We start from the raw sequence: 21072 nt of genomic DNA, 5'->3' as shown, positions 1-21072 counted from the left end.
CACTTAGTAGATGCCCAATAAATGCTTGCAAAATCCTGGTAGTATGGCAACAAGAGGATGCCATCCCTGCCCCTGGGGCAGGCACACATGAAAAACTTATTACACAAACTTCCAAACATACACAAAATAGAGACAATATCCTACATAATTCTTAATTGCAAGCAGCTCATGACGAATATTAAAATATACACATGGGTAAGGGGCACAGGAATATAGGATAGGGAACATTCTATGCATCACCTCAGGTGTTTCCAGGAGGAAACACTTGGGGGGGGCCTGGAAGGATGGATAAGATATTAGGGTGTCAAAGGGCAGAGGGCATAGTTCAGGTAGAGGGAACCGGAAGGCAGGTGATGAGTGCAGGCACATTCAGGAAATGGGGCTAAGGACAAGGTGTCAGCGAATGGGGAAGAAAAGGTTGGGAAGGCGGCTGAGAGCAAACTGAGCCGAGCCCTCCTGCCAAGCAGGGGCACAGGCTACCCTACGGACAACAAGAGCCATCTCCTCTTGTATCTCGCTCAGGGTACCAGTGGCGGCTCACAGGCTCCGAGAAGTGGGACTGTTCCTGTGACTGAGAAGCTCATTTCCAGATTGCTCATGCCCCAAAGCACTCATGCTTCTTGAGGCAGAGACTACTCGTTATCTACTCAAGATCCATTCTCCCCAGATTTCATCCAGGGAAGCCGTGTGTCCAGCTAAAAGACTAATTTCCCAGTCTTCATTATGATTAGGTGTGGCTATGGAACTAGGTTCTGGCCAATAAGTCATAGGTGGACACTGCTGGGTACCACCTGAGGGAAAGTGCCTTAATAGGGCTACTTTTTGTCCTCTTTCCGTCTACGTGCCTCCTGCCTGAATATGGATGTGACAGCTAGAACTCTAGCAGCTATATTAGACCACGAGAAAACCTTGAAGAAGAAAGCCTGCAATAAGGAAAGTGAAATAGAGAGAGAGCTACTACACCAGCCCCGGACTGAATTATCACCCAGACTTCTCATATATGAGTGTATCGGTCTCCTTAGGCTGCCATGACAAATACCACAGACTGGGAGGCTTAAAGAACAGAAATTTATTCTCTCACATTTCTGGAAGCTAGAAATCTAAAATCAACATGCTGTTAGGGCTGGTTCTGATGGACCCTCTCTCCCTGGCTTACAGATGGCCTTTCCATTGTGCCCACATGAAGGGAGAGTGATCTCTAGTGTCTCTTCCTCTTCCGGAAGCAGCATGGTTTCAGTTTCTTTTTCTAGAGCAGAGAGCTTATTAAGACTGTGAGTGATCACTTCGAAATGGTGCAGAGACTGGGGACTGGTAAATCCAGAAAGCTCTGAAGCTTGGACATTAGGTGCAGGACTTTATGAAGAAATATTAAGAAGATAGGAGTCCAGAGAAAGGCCAGGGTAGGTGGAAAGATGAAATATCGAGAATGAAGTCAATACGACTCACCCACAGAGTTCCTTTCTTGGTATATCACAACAGGTGGCATCTTATGAGGGAAAGAGTATGGCTTTTAATCCCGACTTTGCTACTCACTACCTATAAGCTGGGTAATTTTGCGGATGTTAACAGCCCAGAGCCTTAGCTGCCTCATGGAAAATGAAGATGATATCTATCTATTGTGGGGATTAAATACCAAAACATTATACAGAATACCTCTGCCAGAGTGCAGTAACAGTAACAACAGCCTACATACACAGGTCTTATCTTTGCCTGGCACTGTATTATACACACGACATGAGTTCTTTCATTTAATCTTCACCAGCAGGTAGATGCTATTGAAGAATTTAAAAACTGTTGTTTCTCCCCAAGGCGATGCCAAGCCACACCCTTGGGTATTTCTAGAAGAAATGTACCAGTCCTTGGAAGGCTCTTCGCAGATCCATCCCACGCAAAGCAGCTGTATTGACATCTGTTTTGTAACCATTTGCAATCCCCAGAGTTTGCTGCAAATGGCACAGACCTTTAACTCCCAGGCTCCCCAGTGGGAGTTCGGAGAACTCAAAGAAAACCCTACCAAGAGCCTCTTTCTAGCCCCCATTTAATGGGAAGAAAGACAGTGAAGAACTTGGAGCATGCTATTGAAAAAGAGAGTGACCAGGCTGGGCAAAGGAGGGAATGGGGAGTCACTGTTCAATGGGTAGAGTTTCAGTATGGGAAGATGACAAAGTTCCAGAGCTGGATGGTGGTGACAGGTGCACAACAATGTCAATGTACTTAATGCCACTGAATTATACATTGAAAATGATTAAAATGGCAAGTTTTGTTTTGTGTATTTTACCACAATGAAAGTTGTAATAGTAATAATAATAATAATAATAATAATAATAATAATAAATAGAGTAACCATGGTAGTGAGTGGTCTAAAACCCACAAAGGATAGAAAACACATGAAAGAACTCAGGTATTCTTTAGGCATAAGTTTGGAAATCTCTGGTTTTCAGAATCATACTACCCACTCATTATCAAGCACACCATATATGTAGGCCCTTTATCCGCATTATCTTTATTCTCTAGTAGGGCTCTTTAAGGCATTTCTTGCTTAGAGAGATCAGGTGACCAGCCCAGGATCATACAACTAGAAAGCAGCAGAGACGGGATATGAAACAAATCAGTTCAAAATACCATGTCCTTCTATACCATGCTGCCTCTCACTCAAATATTGAATAGATACCTGGATTTTAAAATGCTGATGATTTCTTTTAATCCTATTGTTCTGAATCGGGGTGTGGGATAGAGGAAGGCCAGATGTCCATCTTCTTGAAGGCTCCCTGCGCTGCCAGGGCATGTAGGGGAACCCAGCCTTACTGCATAGGTGCCCTGCACTCCGGGGGTAACCATTCTAGTAAGAGGAACCTGGAAGACCTTTGAGATTAGAAGCAGCAGAAATACCAGGCTGACGCTACCAGGGGACTGCATCAGGACCCACGGACCACAGCTAGTTCCCTGGGCTGCGGGGGAGGCCATCGGCCAACAGAGAACACAAAGCACTCTCCAGACGCAGCAAGAGCTACTGAAAGCATTTCCCCCCAGCTCCCTCAAGTGTAGTCACCACATCCCAGAAGAGAAATTTGGAAGAGGAAGAGGAAGGAAGAAGACGAAGCAGAGGAAGGAGTAGAGACAAGCGAGAGGTTCTGAAGGTGACGGCTTCTGTTCACATCCCAGCCCACTGTTCTGTTGGTAAAAGCAAACTCATAATCACTCTAAAGCCAGCACATAATCTCATGACTGCCTTGGGTGTCCTCAGAAGTCCCCAGGCATCACCTTCTGTTTTTCAGTGACCTTCCTCCTGCCACTGAATCTTGCCCTCTACCGACAAATGGGTTTGGGAAATGGTCCTCAGGTCTAAGTCAGTATCACAGGCACCCATAATAACAAAGGTATTATGTCAGAGTCAAGGGATGAGGGACAGGGAAATGGGTTTTCCATAATCCTGGCTGTTGATCAGAGACTCCTAGACACTGACCCTGTTTCTTCCCTACTGGCCAAAACATAGACTTGCTGACCCCGAGTTTGCTTCCAAAAGCAGGAGAGCTTTTTGTAAGAGAGGTGTCTGTAAACATTCTCTTAAAAGAAAACAGAGAGGGATGCCTGGGTGGCTCAGTCGTTAAGCGTCTGCCTTCGGCTCGAGTCATGATCCCAGGGTCCTGGGATCGAGCCCTGCATCGGGCTCCCTGCTGAGCGAGGAGCCTGCTTCTCCCTCTCCCACTCCCCCGCTTGTGTTCCCTCTCTCGCTGTGTCTCTCTCTGTCAAATAAATAAATAAAATCTTAAAAAAAAAAAACAGAGAAGTTATTAAGTTCTTCAGGAACGATGAGCCAGGCCAAGATCTGTGCTGCAGCAAGAAGTGGCTTTTTCTTGGCTGAGGTGGGGCCTATTCTGCATGGACAGCATCACCAGCAGCTGCATGCTCCGTTAGGGAACCAGGGGCCAGCGAAGGCAAGGTTGAAGTGCTCCGCATCTGTCCTGTCCTGCCCGGCCTCCTTACTTCCAGGACACACCTGTATCCTCGGGTTATTAAATCAGGAACTCAATATAACCTTGTAAATGGTGTGTGTGGTGTGTGTGTGTGTGTGTGTGGGTGGGTGGGTGTGGGGGTGTGGGTGTGGGGGGGGGGGGTGTGGGTGGGTGTGTTCATTTCCACCAATACAGAGACTCTCCCTGCCTGTCTCCCATTCTCTTTCCAGAATCTCCTCATTTAGCAATCTGTGGTACTCATCTGTAATCGGGACCCAATCATGTGAGCTACATGGCTGCCCTGTATCGGCAGCAGGAACCACTTGTCAAGAAGGACCCCTGGAATCCTGAGCGGAGCTGCGGCTGACCAGCCCCGCCACATGGATGGAGCGGGAGTCGGCTGGGCTCCACTCCACGACGGCGCTTGGCTGTCGCCTGCTCACTGTGAGTGGAGGATCCGGCACTTATTTTAGGCCCTTATAAATAATACATTTTGTCATCTTGATTCTTCAAGGCCTTCTTTTAAGCTATTTTTTCCTCTTTGGGAAAACCTCTTTTACTCTATGAGACAGAGTTGTTCATAAATCAAGAGGAGTCCCAAGTGACCGAAGCCTGAATTCCTGACTTTGGAAAGAGTGGGAAGCCACCAACCCTCACTGGTCAAGGAAGAAGCTGGCCTCACACATTCATTTCAAGAATGAAAACAAATGCTCACAACATCTCTGAGGCCTTGACCTCTGCCCCAGGAAGTCCTAGTATCAGACCTTTAAATACCACCTCCAACTTCTGCCTTGCTAAGAGTCCCTACAGGTTAGGTACACTAAGGAAAATGTGAAGAGTTCTTACCATCTGTAAAATGGAGACAAGGCTACCTGTCATGCAGACTTGTTCAAGTGCCTGGCATAAAGTCAAAGCTCAGTATGTGAGCTCCCCTTGGACTCTCTGTGTCCCCTGCAGCTCTCAAGAAGATACATTTGTACCTTGAAAAAGTGTCATTGTCCCCCCTCTTCACTGACTAGTAACCACTGAAGAAGTGCTCTTTAATTAATATGGCACAAAGAAGCTCACCTGTACAGTAGACAGAGCACTAACCTTGGAATTGGATGGATCAGGGCTTGAATCCTGGCTCTGCTACCTGTTATGTGATCTGGGTTAAGTTCCTCAGTCTCTCCAGACTTTAGTGTCTTAATCAATGGGGATAAATCACTAAGTTCAGAGTCTCTTTTAAACTTTAATGGGCAGATGAATTGCCAGGGAACCTTATCAAAATACACATTCTGATCCAGCAGATCTCAGTTAGGGCCTGAGGTTCTGCATTTCTAATTAGTGCTGGCCAAGGCCAAGGCTGATGGTTTGTGGATCACTGAACAGAAAGGACATCCATGGTCAGGGCACTTGGGCAATATCAGTTTAAGTTCTGATTCCCTATCCAGTGTTGTTCTACCTTAAAATGTAAAGAAGGTCATTCTACAACTCAACTTAGACTATGTATTAATCTTTCATTCTTTACATGTAAGCCAAATACTGATTATTTATCTAATAAAATAACAAGGGTTGGGGAAAACCACTTGTCACCAATCCTCTTCCCCCCACAACCAAAAAAATAACCAACAAAGCACAACACATCAGCTGGCTGATGTAAAAGGCAAATTTACAAACACACCTCCAGTAGAACTTAAAGTCACTTCAGATGAAAACTTCTGGGGGTAACAATGTAGACGGCACCCCTCCACACACAAAAAGGCATCGTTTTAAACCCCAGTGTTTATGACTAAACCAAAGCTTTGACTTACACTGAAGGCAGGTTTTGGGAGGATGAAGGAGGAAGCAGCCAAGACCACTGAGTCCCTGAGATTGGTTTGATGGGAGAGGTGGGTAGGAAATTGATGAGAGAATTTGATGGAATGGAAGAAGGAAGCCAGTGGAAAGGACTGTGAAAGAGGCTTTCCTTCTCGGAACAATCACACTTGTGTTCAAGACACAGCTCCAGGGTCACCTCCTTGGTGATACTTCCTTGGTGACACCTTCCCTGACAGCTGGTTCCTGCTCTTGTTGCCAAAGTACTAATGACCACCTCTCTACCCCACCCACCCCACCCCCGGAGCTGGTCTTGAACTGTAATTGAATGCTCATTTCCATGTTGATCTCCAACCCTTTGAGGCCAGGGACTGCTTCTTATTTATCCCCATATTCTCAGCCTGGCACAGTGCCCAGACACGTATTAGACATGTATTAGGTACCCAGTGAATGATGCTGATTTGAACGCATGAGGTGGAGGATATTAAAGAGAAAGCTTAATGACCTTGCTTAAAGTCTTGCTTTAAGGTTTATCTTTCCTGGAAGTATTCATTCATATGTTCATTCTCCTGGTAAACATATACGCTTCAAGAGTGAGCACTCGGACCTTTTACCAGTTTTCAGTGTATTTTTATTTGAGAAATGTCTCAAATTTTCTTGAGCCCAAGACTGTCAGCTTAGTAATATATACAATAATTTTATATACAGTAATTTTTACAGTAATATATATATACACACATATTAGTTTTATATACATATGTTTATACATGCATATATATATATATAAAGCTTTTAGCATTTTTCCAAGTGCTTTTCTATTTTCATAGTAACTGAATACATAATTTCCCCATTTTCAAACAAGGAAACTAAAGCCCAGAAAAAAAATTAAGTGATCTAAGGCAGAGTCTCAAACTTTAGGTTCATAAGAATCACTTGGGGCACTTGTCAAAAATAGAGCCCTGGCCTCCTGCCCCCAGAGATTCTGATTCAGTAGGTGTAAGATAGAGCCCAGGAATCTGCATTTTAATGCTCCCCAGGTTCTGGGGCAGAGGGTCTACAGACCTGGGACCAGGCCCCCCGGATGACTAGAGCTCACCCCAGTGCCTTCCTCAGGCCAGGTATCTGGCATATTCTTGAGCTCAGTCTCTGTTGAAGGTTGTTTCAGGGCTTTGGTTCCAAACCTAGAGTCATGGGATAGGACACAAGTCATGCAAGATGGCACCTTCACAGGGCCTGGCAGGAAACCTAAAACCAGAGACACTCAGATGATGATGGCAGTTCTCATATCCCACATGTAAAACCATGAAGCCCTGAGTGGTAGCTGGGAAATGCATCACATTCCTAAAGACGTAAGACCTAGAAGGCCAGGTTCTGGAAAAGAACCAGACCCTCTAGGCAACAGGGACCAAAAAAAAAAAAAAAAAAAAAAAGGAAAGAAAAGAAAATTACAAAAAGGCTCAATTTAGGAAATACTGAATTTGTTGGATATATTTATTTTGGATTTGGACCGCTTCTTCCTCACTTCAGGGTAGCTTACCAGAAGGAACCCAATGGTACAATCCAGTAAAGAACAGCAACCAAAGAAGAACAAGCAGATGTCTCCCTCTTGTTTGCCTTCCACATGCACACCCTGCTGACTGGACCTCTGCCTTGTCTCTCCCATCAGCCCCTTCTCATCACCCACTGCCATGGCCCTGATTATAGACCTCAGGTGTTACTTTCTTCTGAACTTTATATAAAAGCCTCCCCAGGCTCTCCCTGTCGCCCTTCTTTTTCTCTCAATCTGCCTCCACCAGAAAGACTCATGAATCTCCCGAACACAGATCTCATCTTGGAGTAGAAAAGACCGCTGTATCTGAATTCATAAGATCTGGTTCTGGCCCTATATCCAGTTTCCAGCTCCATCGTTAACTAGCTCCCTGACCTTGGGTTACTAACTTCCCTTTCTGGGATTCAGTGCTTACGTGCGAGGCAGAGGGCTGCACTGGCTCATCTCCAAAGTCCTTTTCAATCCTAGGATTGTATGCATATTCCTGCTTAAAAACTATTAGTGACATCTTAGTGCCTGTAGAATTATATATACAACTGCCTCACCCTGGAACATTTCAGGAAGTCCTCTGTGATCTGAATGTTTGTGTCCCCCCAGAACTCATATGTTGAAACTCTAATCCCCGGTGTGATGGTGTTTGCAGGGGGGCCTGTGGGAGGTGACTAGGTCATGAGAGTGGAGCCCTTGTGCTGGGCTTAGTGCCCTTATAAGAAGAGGCACAAAAGAAAGCTTGCTTCCTCTCTCTCTGTTCTCCACCATGTGAGGACACGGCAGGAAAATGGCCATCTGTGAACCGGAAGGAGGGCTCCCACCAAGAACCTGACCATGCTGGCACCCTGATCCTGAACTTCAAGTCTCCAGAACCATGAGAAATAAAGGTCTGTTTAAGCCACCCAGTCTGTGGTATCTTGTTATAGCAGCCTGAACTGACTCAGACAGGCCCCAGCTTTTTTTTTTTAAAGCATTATTCCCCTTTATGCTCCCTTTGTTAGAGTCAAAGTGAAGTATTCCCGTTTCTTGAACATGCCTGGAGTTTTCTGCTTCCTCAACGCTTTTGTCATTATTTTGGAAAACCTACCACACCGATTTCAATGTGGACAATCCCTACATTTTTCAAGGTCCAAATCACATGGATCTCTTTTAGGTTTTCCCTCCATGCCCCAGCCTAAAAGCAAACAAACTGTCCCCTCCGACTGCTGGTACTTCAGCTGGCCCTCTGTCACAGCCCTTTCTGGGCCTGGCTCACACGCAAGGGCGGGGCCTGCGTGAGTCTCCTCCCCACTTAGCACAGGGCCTTGCACAGTGAAGGGTTTGGTGAGTAACTGCAGGGGTAAATGTCAGAAAGCAGACGCTCTCATTGTAGCGAGATCCTGAATTTCAGTAGCAGCCAAAGCAGAGAGGGTCACACGGGCAAACGGTTTCCAGTCTTACAAAAGAAAGAATATAAATTCTTGTTAAAGTCAAAAACTTTTTCTTGAAATCAACTCCAAGGCTGTGAGCCATAAAAAAGGGGTCACTGAGTTTGGCCAAGCGGTGTATCCATTGCTCATTAAAGCCAAGGGCTGAGTGCCTGAGGTGACTTTTCCCTGCCAACAACAGTTTGGGCTGAGGTGCTCAGTTCGGTGGTGGCAGGCTGACTGGGAGCTCCAGGCAGCCAAGGAGCACGTCCTCATGCCCATGGTGGCTCCAGGAATTCTAAGCCCTACAAGGTGTGGTAAAACACAGACTTCTTGCTTAAATGATGTATGTGAAGGGTTTTCTTCCTCTGACCTCCCCGGGCCCTGGATCCAGCCCGTCCCAGCTTATTCTTTGCCCACCTGAGGTCACAGTCGAGTATGTATATGTTTTATTTCCCTGTCTAGACTGTCAGTTCCTGCCTGGAAGGATCTCGTTCATCTTGTATCTTGTTCATCCTCCTATATCTTCCACATGCCTAGCACAAAACCCTGCTCATAGCAGATGTCAATAAATGTTCTCTGGATGGATGCTCAAATTTAGATCAAATTGACTCAAATCCCAATTAAAATCCCCAGTCAGGACAACAATATTTAATTCATATTTTTTTTCCTACAAAATGGACAATCGTGCTGTTTAATATAACCTAATACATTTTCTTCACAACTCAGGGACAGGCACAGGTTCTGTCTTTAGAAGGCATATCTGAGATGTTGTAAAGTAGTGCTTAATTTTGATACTTTATTCTGATTACAGTTGAGGCCTATCAGAAATATGAGTGATGACTTGGCTTGCTCTGAACCATTCTGTGCATCAGCCTAGAATCCTAGGACAGCACAGTGAAGGGCTGTAGATACTAACCAAGTCATTACATGGCTGAGAGAACGGAGGTGCAAGAGCTGGGCTTAGAACCCACGTTTGGTTCATCGGTTTTCTTTGCCCTGTTCATTTCCTCAGGTCCTGTGTTAGGTGCCAGGGATACGGAACTGGCATAGACAATCATAGCCATGACTGAGTTCTCAGACTAATGGTCACTTCCTGGTCCCTTGGCCCAGGGCATTTTACTTTCTTCAAAGGAGCAATGTGGCTTCTTTAAGAGAGCTTCCTGGGGAAAGGACCAATGTCAGTTGGACAAGAAAGCCTTGCATTTACTAGAGCACCGCACTTCCCTACAAGTCAAGGGCATCCATTCCAGGGCTAGTGGACTGGAACTCCTTGAAAGCCTAGTACTTTCTGCCTCAGCACCACCCCCTTGGAATTCATCAACCATGGCCACACTCAGAAATATCTTCCTTCACACTAAACCGTTACTCCTCCCTTCACTGTTCTCCACCACATTTTATACAACGTAGGCAACTTATACTTGTGGCTGATGAGACAATTGCACGAGGTAGTTTTGGGTCCTAAACACTTCCCCTTTAAACTTATACATAGACTCGTCTTCTTTGGGGAATGGAGAATAGGCCTCATCCTCTGCCAGTTCTGGCTGACTGGAAGTGACTGCCTGACGTGCTATGTTGAGAATGTTTCTGAGGCTGCATCCAGACGCAGTAGGAAATGCGGATCTGATTGACTGGTGGTCTATGGGGGAGTTATTTGCTTTCCACTAACTAGACCCTGGCTTTAAAATCTCTGTAGGTCCCCTTGTGCCTAAAGGATTAAGTCCAAAACTGTCAACATGGCACACAAGACTCTTCATAGTGCAGTCAACAACCTTACACACCAGCCTGGGCCTCCGTCCCACACACCCTATACCCCAACCACGCAAAAATGTTTTCTGTTTCTTGAATACACCCCACTCCTTCAGGATTCTGGGCCTTTTCAAATGCTATTCCTTTTTTCTGAAATGCTCTCTCTTCTTACCACCCCTACCCCTTTTTTAAGTAGAGAACAAATAGATATTAATGTTCATAAGCTGAGTTGTTCCTGGCCATTAGTTGTATTATTTTAACTACAATTTTTTTTATTGAAATAGAAAGTATAGTTGTCTCCTTAACTCCCTTTAATGCCTAGTTTCTTTGTGAAGCCTCCTCCCCTTACCGCATGAAAAGTTAGCCGTCTCCTTTGGGTTTCTACACCCCCTTGTTTGTCCTTTTGCCGTTATACAGACTGAGATTTATCTATTTATATTTCTACCTCCCCCAAGAGGGTAGGCCCTCAAGAGCAGAGCCCTATCTTGTTTGTCAAAAGCAGAACACCAGCCACAGATAAGGCACTTGCTACAGGACTCATGAATGAATGAATTCTTTGAAAACGTCTCCCTTTTTCACTTCTCCAAGATGTCTTCCTGAGATGCAAGAACTAGCCCCTACCCACAGTGTCTCAAACTTGCAGAGGTGCATCCTGGCAGTGAGGTCTGTCACCTGTCAACATGTCCTCCCCTTGCTCCCGGCTTAGGAACTGAAACTAGGTATCACTTAGATCTACACTAATTGAGTACCGAGTAGACTGAGCAGAATGGATTACTTCATCTACTCCTTCATCAAACCCTGTTGCCCTAACTTCAACATAATCACTAACGTATCTGATAGTCTCTGCTGTCATAACCCCGTCCAGACCACCGACACTCTCCTGGACTCTTATAACAGCCTCTTAACTGGTATCTCTGCTTCCCTGTTTACATTTTACAACCCATTCTCCACTTAGCCACCTCAGATTTCTTTAAGATCACACCGCTCCCTTGCTTAAAGCCCTTCAGTGGCTTCCCACTAATTCTAGAAAAAAAAAAAAAATCCAAACTCTTCTGTGGCCTCCAAGGCCCAACACGATCCAGCTCACGCTCTCTGATCTAATGGCTCCTCCCTCCGGCACACTGCGTCCCAGCCATCCTGATCTCCATTTTATTCCTCGAATGGCCAAGCCCTTTCCAACACTGGGTCTTTGTTCTCATGGCTCTCTCAGCCTGGAATGCTCTTGCCCTGCCTTTTCATTTGAGATCTCAGCTCAAAATGTCACCTCCTCAAAGAGTCCTTCCCTGACTATTCTACACAAAATGCACAAAGTATCTTCCAGCTACTCTCCATCCCAGAGCTCTATTTATTTCATTCATGGTACTTAAAATCTAAAATCGTCTTATTTATTTTTTTTGTCATGGACCTCTCACACTACACTCTGAGTTCCATGAAAGACAGACCTTCCTCCTTTACTACCATAGCCACTTAACACGGGGCCTGGCTGAAAGCAGGTGCTGAGGGGCTGGAGGCTGGGGTGGCTCAGTCGGTTAAGACTCTTGATTTCGGCTCAGGGCATGATCTCAGGGTCGTGAGCTCGAGCACCACGCCAGGCTCTGCGCTCAGCGTGGAGTCTGCTTGTCCCTCTCCCTCTGCTCCTCCCCCCACTCACACTCTTTCTCAAATAAATATGTAAATCTTGAAAAAAAAAAGTAGGTGCTGCATAAATAAATTTTTATTGAAAGCCAAATGAGTACATTTACGAGAATCCCCAAAGACAGGGCTCCTATTTTTTTCCCCTGACCTACTGCATACTCCTCTTAAACATTAAATTATGATAAGCTGGAGAACATGATGCTGGGAGTCAGGAGACCTGGATTCTAGGTCACTTCCATGTGTGGCCCCTCGTGAAACACAACACAACAACCTGAAAGATCCAGGCAGGATGCCAAAATAAGGAAAACAACTTGTATTTGCCTTAGAGAAAGTCAGGAAAGGGGAGAGCCCTGCATCTGGAGAGGCCAGAACAGGCTTTAGCGTTCCAGAACACGCCCTGGAACAAATGTCAGGGGTGTGGTGCAGCATGCCAGGGGAGGATGGTGTTTCCTGAACTGGCAAAAGACTAAACAGGCGGAATCTGACAGGGAACTCAGATCAGAGGCTGCAAGTGGCCCCTGGGGAGTTGGCGGGGTGTGATAAAGAAAGCTAGGGAGAGGACTTCAGCATGATCTCAGCTTCTAAATGTATTAAACGGGATGCAGTGGAAAGACCGCTGGATTGGGACGCAGAGGGGGAACTAGAGAAGGCAAAGGAGCTCTGACTGAGCACCTCCTCCACTGCAGGCTCTGTGGTAGGCAGTGCACCCACATGACCTCATCCGGTCCTCGTAATCACCCTCCCAGAGAGGGAGCAATATTCACATTTTATAGAGAAACTGAGGCACAGACAAGTTACTTTAGCTCTGAATTTCAGGATGCTTCTCCACAAAATGGGTCATAATAAAACCCACCTCACAGGTCTAGTGTGCGAAAGCAGGGAGACGGAGTGGGAGACCACCTACATCGCACCAGGTGCTTTGTCAATTTTACTGTTACTATTAATATTAATAACCACTTATAATATCAATCACTAGCTTGAGCAAGGTCACACGGCTCATGAACATCAGAGGTGAGATGCAAATGCTGGATGGGGTTTTCACTGTCAGGCTGCCCCGTAGAAGACCAGGAATTGAAACATAACTTTGGCAATAATTAGCTGCGTGACCTCAGACAAACTATTGCACCTTGCAAGAACCATGCTCCCTTCCTCTGAATAAAGAGGCCAAGAACTCCAGCTACAGAGCCTGCAGGGAGGCTGGACGAGTAAATAACCAGTGAACATAACTCTGCCTTGTGTATGCAGTTGGGAACCATGATATCCGTGATAAGTACCCCAAATGGGGACAAGTGTCTTAAGGTTGGCATGATTCAAGTGTGTTACATGGTGACACATAAACCCAGAGCCCTGCCTGGAGTGCCAAGGATTTGCCGGCAGCAAATGGCCTTGAGTTTACAACGACTATATTAGCTCCATTCAGAGGCTAGTCTATAGCTTGTTAATGCTCCCCTGGAAAATAAAAAACAGTGTGAACTTCCTAAGACACCATCAGAAACCTGCTACAGGATTTTATCCAATACATTAGGAAAAGAACTCCCCATAAAATCAGCTTTAGAATAGAGCTGGCGTGAAAAAGGGACATAGCCAGAATTCTTAAGGGGGTTGAACTGCAAGCAATGTGCCACCTTCGGCACCTGAAAGGATTTTCTGGGGGCACCTGGGTGGCTCAGTCGTTAAGCGTCTGCCTTCGGCTCAGGTCATGATCCTGGGGTCCTGGGATCGAGTCCCACATGGGGCTCTCTGCTCGGCAAGGGGCCTGCTTCTCCCTCACCCACTCTCCCTGCTTGTGTTCCCTCTCTCGCTGTCTCTCTGTCAAGTAAAAAAAAAAATCTTGAAAGGATTTTCTGTAATGACAACTGAGTGAGTTCTTTGGGGAAACTTAAGCCAGGTGGGCTGCTTGCTGAGCGGGTATCTCCTCAGGCAGAAACAGGACAGTGTGTCCCTGCCCACTCCAGGCTGCCAGGGAGCTGACACATGCCCTGCATATGTGCTCTGGGGAGCAATAAATATTCTGAGCAGAGCATGCAGATCCAGGCCATGCACGCACACCAAAGAGTTGACAGCTGATTGGAGGTACCGCAGGCTTCGCCCTTTCTTACATCCTGGGGTGCTGGCTGCGAAGCTTAACTCATTTGACCCTGGTACATACACAACTCTGCAAGGCATCATGGACCTGGTTTGGCAGACTGGGAGAAGAAGGTGCAGAGACCAACTCACCCAAATCACACAGCTAGAAGAAGTGGAACTAGGATTTAGCCGAGGTGCTTCTGAGTTCAAGGGCCCTTCAGGTCCTTGACAGACCTACTCGTCAAGATGAAAGGCAAAGCCAGGAATCAGAGAATCTGAAGGGATGCAATTCTCATCCCACCATCCTACCCTGGGAAGCAGTCTCTCTGTCCCACCTGACACATGGTCAACCCTCCGCAGGGACATGTCCCCTAACAGGGGCTTACCATCTGCTCCCATTGTAAGAGGTTCTTTGTTCCACTAACACAGAGAAGGTCAGCTTTCCTTGAGTACCTGACTTGGCATAGTTTTTCCCCTCCCTCACTGCATGTTAAATACACTAGAGGATTTTTAAAAGGACGCCTATGCTCCCTTTCATGATGGTAATCACTCATGTAGCTCATGAGTTCAGATTCTCGCCAGGCAAACATGTTCTTAGAGCACGTATCTATTCCACTTGGGTATTCATAAAGCCTATCACGCAGTGCCAAGGCTGGCTGCGTCACTCCGCTGCTCCCCTCCCACGACACCCGCCCCCCCGCCCTTGCTGGGTGAACTTTCTCGACCATTCCACGGAAGGACACAAAGCCTGCTCTGCCCCTTCTCTCTCCTCACAGGGACGCAGAGAGATGCTCTCAGACAACAAACCAGAGCACATGGCACAGGCGTGAGGTGGGTGGTGGGGCTCAGACTGCCCAGCTGAGCCCCATTCAAAGTGAAAAACTGGCATTGATGTAGTTACTGTCTAGGGAGACTCTGCAAAAGACAGGAGGCCTAGATACAGACCTGGGAGTCACAGCTGCAGAGGGAGCCCCCGACAAACCAACTCTCTGAACTCAAGGACATGCCCCCTTGATAAAATTCAGCAGCTCAGCATCCTGGAGATTTAGTATTCAGAGAAAGGTCAGCATCCTGCTGGCATCTTTATGATCACAAGAACAGCAATGCCAAATGGGTTCTGGGGATGTCACTTCCCAAAGAACCAGGGGTCCTTTCTGACTTGGCATTGTGCCTGCCACATCGTAGATATATATTAAGAACAAATATTTTAATAATAAATGAATGAAGAAATGAATAAAAGAACACACATCAAACACAAATACCTCACACACAGATTTGGGGAAAAAAGCACCTCAAACGACATGCATCAATATCTGAACTGTTTCCCCTGAAGAAGCAGACTCTACCCAGACTGTTCATGGGTCAGACTTCATAGGCTGAATTCTCTCATGTGTCCCTTTTCAGGATATTCTGGTAAGGAAACAGAACCACGAGGACCCACCATGGGTCAGACTTCATAGGCTGAATTCTCTCATGTGTCTCTTTTCAGGATATTCTGGTAAGGAAACAGAACCACGAGGGGAAGCAAACCAGGTGTCCTCAGACCAACTGGACTAAAACAAGCCTGACCCCCACAGAGGCCGGATCTGGGTCAGACTGCCCAAAGGCATTCCAAGGCCACTGTGTCCTAACACGGATGGCCCTGAGCATGGAACATCTGTGCTTGGATGTCTAAAAGGCACCTCAAACGCAGTGTGTTCAGATTCTCAAATCGAGAGATCTCTACCCAAACCACGTTTTCTTCCACCTTTTTTGTTTTTTTAAGCTTAGAATGGCAGGAAACCTGGTGGTTGGTTTTTTTTAATTTTTTATTTAAATTCAATTTCATTAACATATAGTGTATTATTAGTTTCAGGGGTAGAATTTAGCAATTCATCAGTTGCATATAACCCCCAGTGCTCTTTACATCACATGTCCTCTTTAATGCCCATCACCCAGTTACCCCAACCTCCTCGCATCTCACCTCCAGCAACCCTCCGTTTGTTCCCTATAGTTAAGAGTCTATTATGGTTTGTCTCCCTCTCAGTTTTTATCTTATGTTATTTTCCTTCCCTTCTCCTATGTTCATCTTTTTGTTTCTTAAATTCCACATATGAGTGAAATCATGTATTTGTCTTTCTCTGACTTACTTCGCTTAGCATAATACCCTCTAGTTCCATCCACACCATTGTAAATGGCAAAATTTCATCCTTTTTGATGGCTGAGTAATATTCCTGTGTGTGTGTGTGTGTGTGTGTGTGTGTGTGTGTGTGTGTGTGTGTGTACACCACATCTTCTTTATCCATTCATTTGTTGATGGACATCTGGCCTCTTTCCATATTTTGGCTATTATGGACATTGCTGCTATAAACATTAGGGTACATGTGCCCCTTCGAATCATTATTTTTGTATCCTTTGGATAAATACCTAGTAGTGCAAACTGCTGGGTCATAGGGTAGCTCTATTTTTAACTTTTTGAAGAATCTTCATACTGTTTTCCAGAGTGGCTGCACCAGCTTGCATTCCCACCAGTGTAAGAGGGTTCCCCTTTCTGCACATCCTAACATGTCTTTTCCTGACTTGTTAATTTTAGCCATTCTGAGGTGTGGGGTGGTAGCTCGTGGTGGTTTTCATTTGTATTTCCCTGATGCTGAGTGATGTTGAGCATTTTTTCATGTGTCTGTTGGCCATTTCTATGTCTTCTTTGTGGATAAATGCCTGTTCATGTCTTCTGCCTATTCCTTGACTGGATTTTTTGTTTTTTGAGTGTTAAGTTTGATAAGTTGTTCTTTATAATCTTTCCTCATAGCTATAACTAAGCCATTAAGTCCTGCAATTCTACCACCTAAATATCTCAACCCCCCGCATCCCCTCATCTCTGCCATCACTACTCCAGCTCTGCCCAACATTATTTCTCACTGGGACAAATGCAAAGCCTACTCTGAATTCATTTCCCCACAACCACTCATGTACCCTTCAACCCATTCTGAAGATCACTGTCAAAAAGATCTCTTGTAAATACCAAATTGGTCATATCGCTCTCCACATGTGCAACACACACATATTTTGCTCCAAAGCCTTGAATGGTCCCAACGCTATTAGAATTAAAGAAAAAAAAAAAATCCTCAACAAGGCCCTGATTTCCCTTTCCAGCTTCTTCTCTTCCCTGCTCTCTACACTCAAGAAATACTGAGTCTCTCAGTTCTCTAAAAGCACTATGCTGCCTCTCACCTTGCAGGCCATGTTGGTACATATGCCTAGAAAGCTTTCTCCCCAACCCCACCCACTCCCTTCACCTCATAAAACTCCTAATGACCCTTCAGATCTCAGCTCAGATGTCACTTCCTCAGCAAATGGGTCAGGATCCCTGTTATATGCTCTCACGGCAGCTTGTCCCATTCTCTCATAGCATTTATCCTAGTTTGTAATTTTACATGACTGGTGCAACTAGTTCAATAGCTCCATGCATGTGGTATTCATGCAGTCCTCCTCATACTATGGGGTGTACATTATTAATCCTATTTTGCTGAAGAAGAAACTGAGACTCAGGGAGCTGGCTAAAACATGGTAGGGCCAGGATTTACACCTCAGTCTGACTCTAAAGTCTCTAGTCTTAATTACCACCTGCTGCCCAGTAAAATGGAGCTAATCATACCTACTTATAGTGATGTCATGAAAATTCCAGCACAGTAGGCACTGGGTAAGGGGTGGCTGTTATGATTATTGTGGTGCTGGAGGAATTGTGGGGTGATCATTTACCATTTTGCCCAGGAGAGAGCTAAGCTGATTGCCTTTCTGGGGCTGAAACAGTTGGACTTGGTTTGAAAAAGAGACTTTTATGAAAAGCAGCATGCTGTGGCAGTTCCAACACCGAGGATGTGGAAAGGGGAGCTGATGTGCTAACAAAACCAACCCTAAGATCTCTGGCCCCGGGAACTAACCATTCTGAATGAACTCGTGTTTCTCACGGTAAGCCCAGACATTGGGCCTGCATGGGGAATCCAAACCTACAATAGTTCCTTGAATTTCTTTTGCTACTTCTTTTTCTATGTCCCTGGAGCAGAGTAAAAGAGAGAACACACTGCGTTTGGAGTCAGATTCCAAGTCTGAATTCTGACGTATCACGGGCTAAGCAAGCAGGGATCCACTAAGGTGCCTGGGCCTCAGTCAGAGCCTCAGGGTCCCAGGAAGCCAGGAGACGACAAAGGACCACATGTCATTCTCTCGACCTGCTTAGGGATGATCCACTCTTCTGAGTCCCCCCTTTTCCTGTCACTCACCTGTGGCCATGTAAAGGAAGAAAGCAGCCAAAGGAAATGAGTTCCTACTGTATGTCAAGAACTTTTACATGCATATTCTGATGTAGTAAGTTAATCCTCACAAATATCGTGAGCAATAAGAGCTATTATTCTCACTTTATAACAAAGGAAAGTGCATTTTAAAGAGATTAAATGACCTGGGGCAAATCACTACACAGTAAGAGGTGAAAGAGATTCAAATCCAGTTTTGTTAGGTTCTGAAATCTGTATTTCTATTTACCATATCAACAGACTAAGAAACCTGAGTGTACAGGAAGAATTCTGGAAATTACTTGGATGTGCAGAGTGGTAGTGAAGCCCGTTTGTTCCTTCCTTCCGTTTACTAAGCACCTCCTTTGTGCCTGACATTGTGCTGGAGCGAGCGATATAGAGGTGGGCAAGATATGGCCCCTGCTCTCAGAGGGTCACAGTATAGTGAGGGAGGCTCGCCAGGGAAAAAAGCCTAAGACAACATCAGAAAACTGAGCAAGAGAGAGAAGGCAGAGGATTCCAAAACATCAGAACCAGATGGGGTTCTTGGAAGACAACTACTCAAAACCTGGCTGCATCACCTGGAATCACCTGGCTGAATCACCTGGAATCACGTGGAAGATTATTAGAACTAAAAATTTCCAAGTATTCAATTCCCAGTTCCACAAATGTGCAAGTGGGCCCGGGAATCAGTACATTTCACCATTATCCTGAGTGGTTTGGTAGAACTGGCTCCCAGTCTGACTCAGGTAAGTCCAACCCCTCACTTGACAGGTATGAGAGCAGACGGGCACAAAGGAAACATGACTAACCCAAGGACACACAAGAGCCCATGCTTCAGACTCAGGTCTCCAGCTCCCAGCCAAATGACTTGAAGTCATTTTTCAAAACTTCAGAATGATTTACTTTTAAGCATTACATATGCATTTATAAATGCCCATAGGACATATTTTATGCACATGTATAGGTAGTTCTTTCAGGATAACGTTATGTGCCTACTGGAAAAATAGTTTCTACAAAAGCACAGTGTGGAAAATAACACAGATCAATTTAGAAGACTAAAATAGACATACAGAATGGATATAGGTTTTCATAATCAAAACCAGTATTCTCCGCCCTCTTCTACCTCTGACCACCTCCATCCTAGGGGAGGGCTACAGGGCAATAAACTTGATAAATTAATCAAGGACAGTGCTTCAAGGTATGGGTTCCCAGACTGTGATGAAGGGAAGGGAAAAGCAACAGACAAACAAGCACTCCAGGTTGGCTAAAGCCTTGCTATACCTACAGCATCTTTCTCCACCCAGGAGGGGACATTCTGGTCACTGAAAAATTGCTGAGCCTCCTGCTCCTGACTTCTCCACAGGCAGCTCAATTCCCTTACATCCCTTGAATATCAGAAAGATCCTCTGTTCTTCCAGCCTTAGATTCCTTCCACCGGATACATGTAGGTGACAGGCAAAGGTCAGAGGTATAGAGGTTCTGAGGCTTGAGGGGAGGCAGGCCTTTCTGCAGGTGTTCTGTGAGCTCACTGAGCTACTGCTCACTAGCCACCTCCACTGGGTCTCCTTCTTTTTCAGTTTCACTGAGGTTTGCCCAGGCTGCTTGTTGGAGCACTCTGACAGCAAACTCTGCATGCTCTGCCTCAATTTCCTCACATCCGACTTTGTGGTGGTCTTGCCCGATTCCAATCCCATTTACCAATATGCGGGTCATCCTTGGGCAGGGGCCCTGCTAACCTTCTCTGTGTCATTCCAATTTTAGCGTATGTGCTGCCAAAGCAAGCCCCCAATTCCATCACCTTCTGAGGCCCAGCTACCGCAGCCACAGCTAACCCTTCCTCTTCCACTCGCAGGCCCCAGGCTCCGCAGAAGCAGTGGTTAGAGAGGCAGGTAGGAGAGACTCAGCAGAGTTCTGTTAGAGAAGCTAAATGCAGAAAGGGTTCCAAGGAGGGGTGCAACAGCAGTGCTGGGTGGGGAGGGGGCCTCAGGGGGACTGGAGGAGAGACGGACTCAGCTCCCCGGCCTCCCCACCCTGGCTCTGTCACTGATATGCCAGGCAAGGCACACCCTTCTTTTAGCCTCATTTTTCTCATCTGTAAGTGAAGAAATTGAATTAGCTTGTGTCCATGGTTCCCATCCAGATTCTGAAATTCTATTTTTCTCTTTTTGGCACTGGATACAAATGACTAAGATTGACACTATGACTCAATAATAAATGTTTCTAACCCAGAACTACAGATCCTGAAATCTGAGAGCTAGAAGAGATTGACCCATCCAGTTTTTTCTTTCCTACCCATTTGATGATAAGGAAATTAAGGCCCAGAGAGGGGACTATAAATTCTCTGAGGGTTGGGACTATCTGTCTCATTCCCCACTGTATGCCTGGCGCATTTTCAAAATGTTTGTTGAATGAATGAATGAACAAATAACCTCCCTCCAAGGTCATGTGGCCTGGCCTGGGGGCAGGGGAAATATCCTCACTCCTTGCCTGGAGGGAGGGAGCAGGATAAGACAGAAGCCTCAGGCTGCTTCTGGCCCTTGAAGTTATGGCGCTCTCCAGCTGGAGAGCCAGAACAGAGCCAGGAACAAATTCTCAAGGCTGGTGGTGCCAGCAGCGGTTGGCCACAGAGTGGGCTTCTGCTAGAGTCCTCCGTG

General features: G+C 45.9%; 1 protein-coding gene and 1 non-coding gene across 17 annotated transcripts in view; both read right to left on the bottom strand.

Moving 5' to 3' along the window:
• The window catches only part of SERGEF (secretion regulating guanine nucleotide exchange factor), a 217128-nt gene that overhangs the window by 32724 nt on the left and 163332 nt on the right, over positions 1–21072 (bottom strand). The window lies entirely within an intron of this gene.
• On the bottom strand, positions 20097–20199 carry LOC112806383 (U6 spliceosomal RNA). Its single transcript, XR_003203850.1, has one exon. It is a non-coding gene; the product is annotated as a U6 spliceosomal RNA (small nuclear RNA).

This window comes from Callorhinus ursinus, unplaced genomic scaffold (assembly GCF_003265705.2).
Source record: "Callorhinus ursinus isolate GAN/ISIS: 27379988/994484 unplaced genomic scaffold, GSC_fseal_2.0 scaffold49, whole genome shotgun sequence".
Lineage (NCBI taxonomy): Eukaryota > Metazoa > Chordata > Mammalia > Carnivora > Otariidae > Callorhinus > Callorhinus ursinus.
This window is presented reverse-complemented; position numbering and strand designations above follow the sequence as displayed.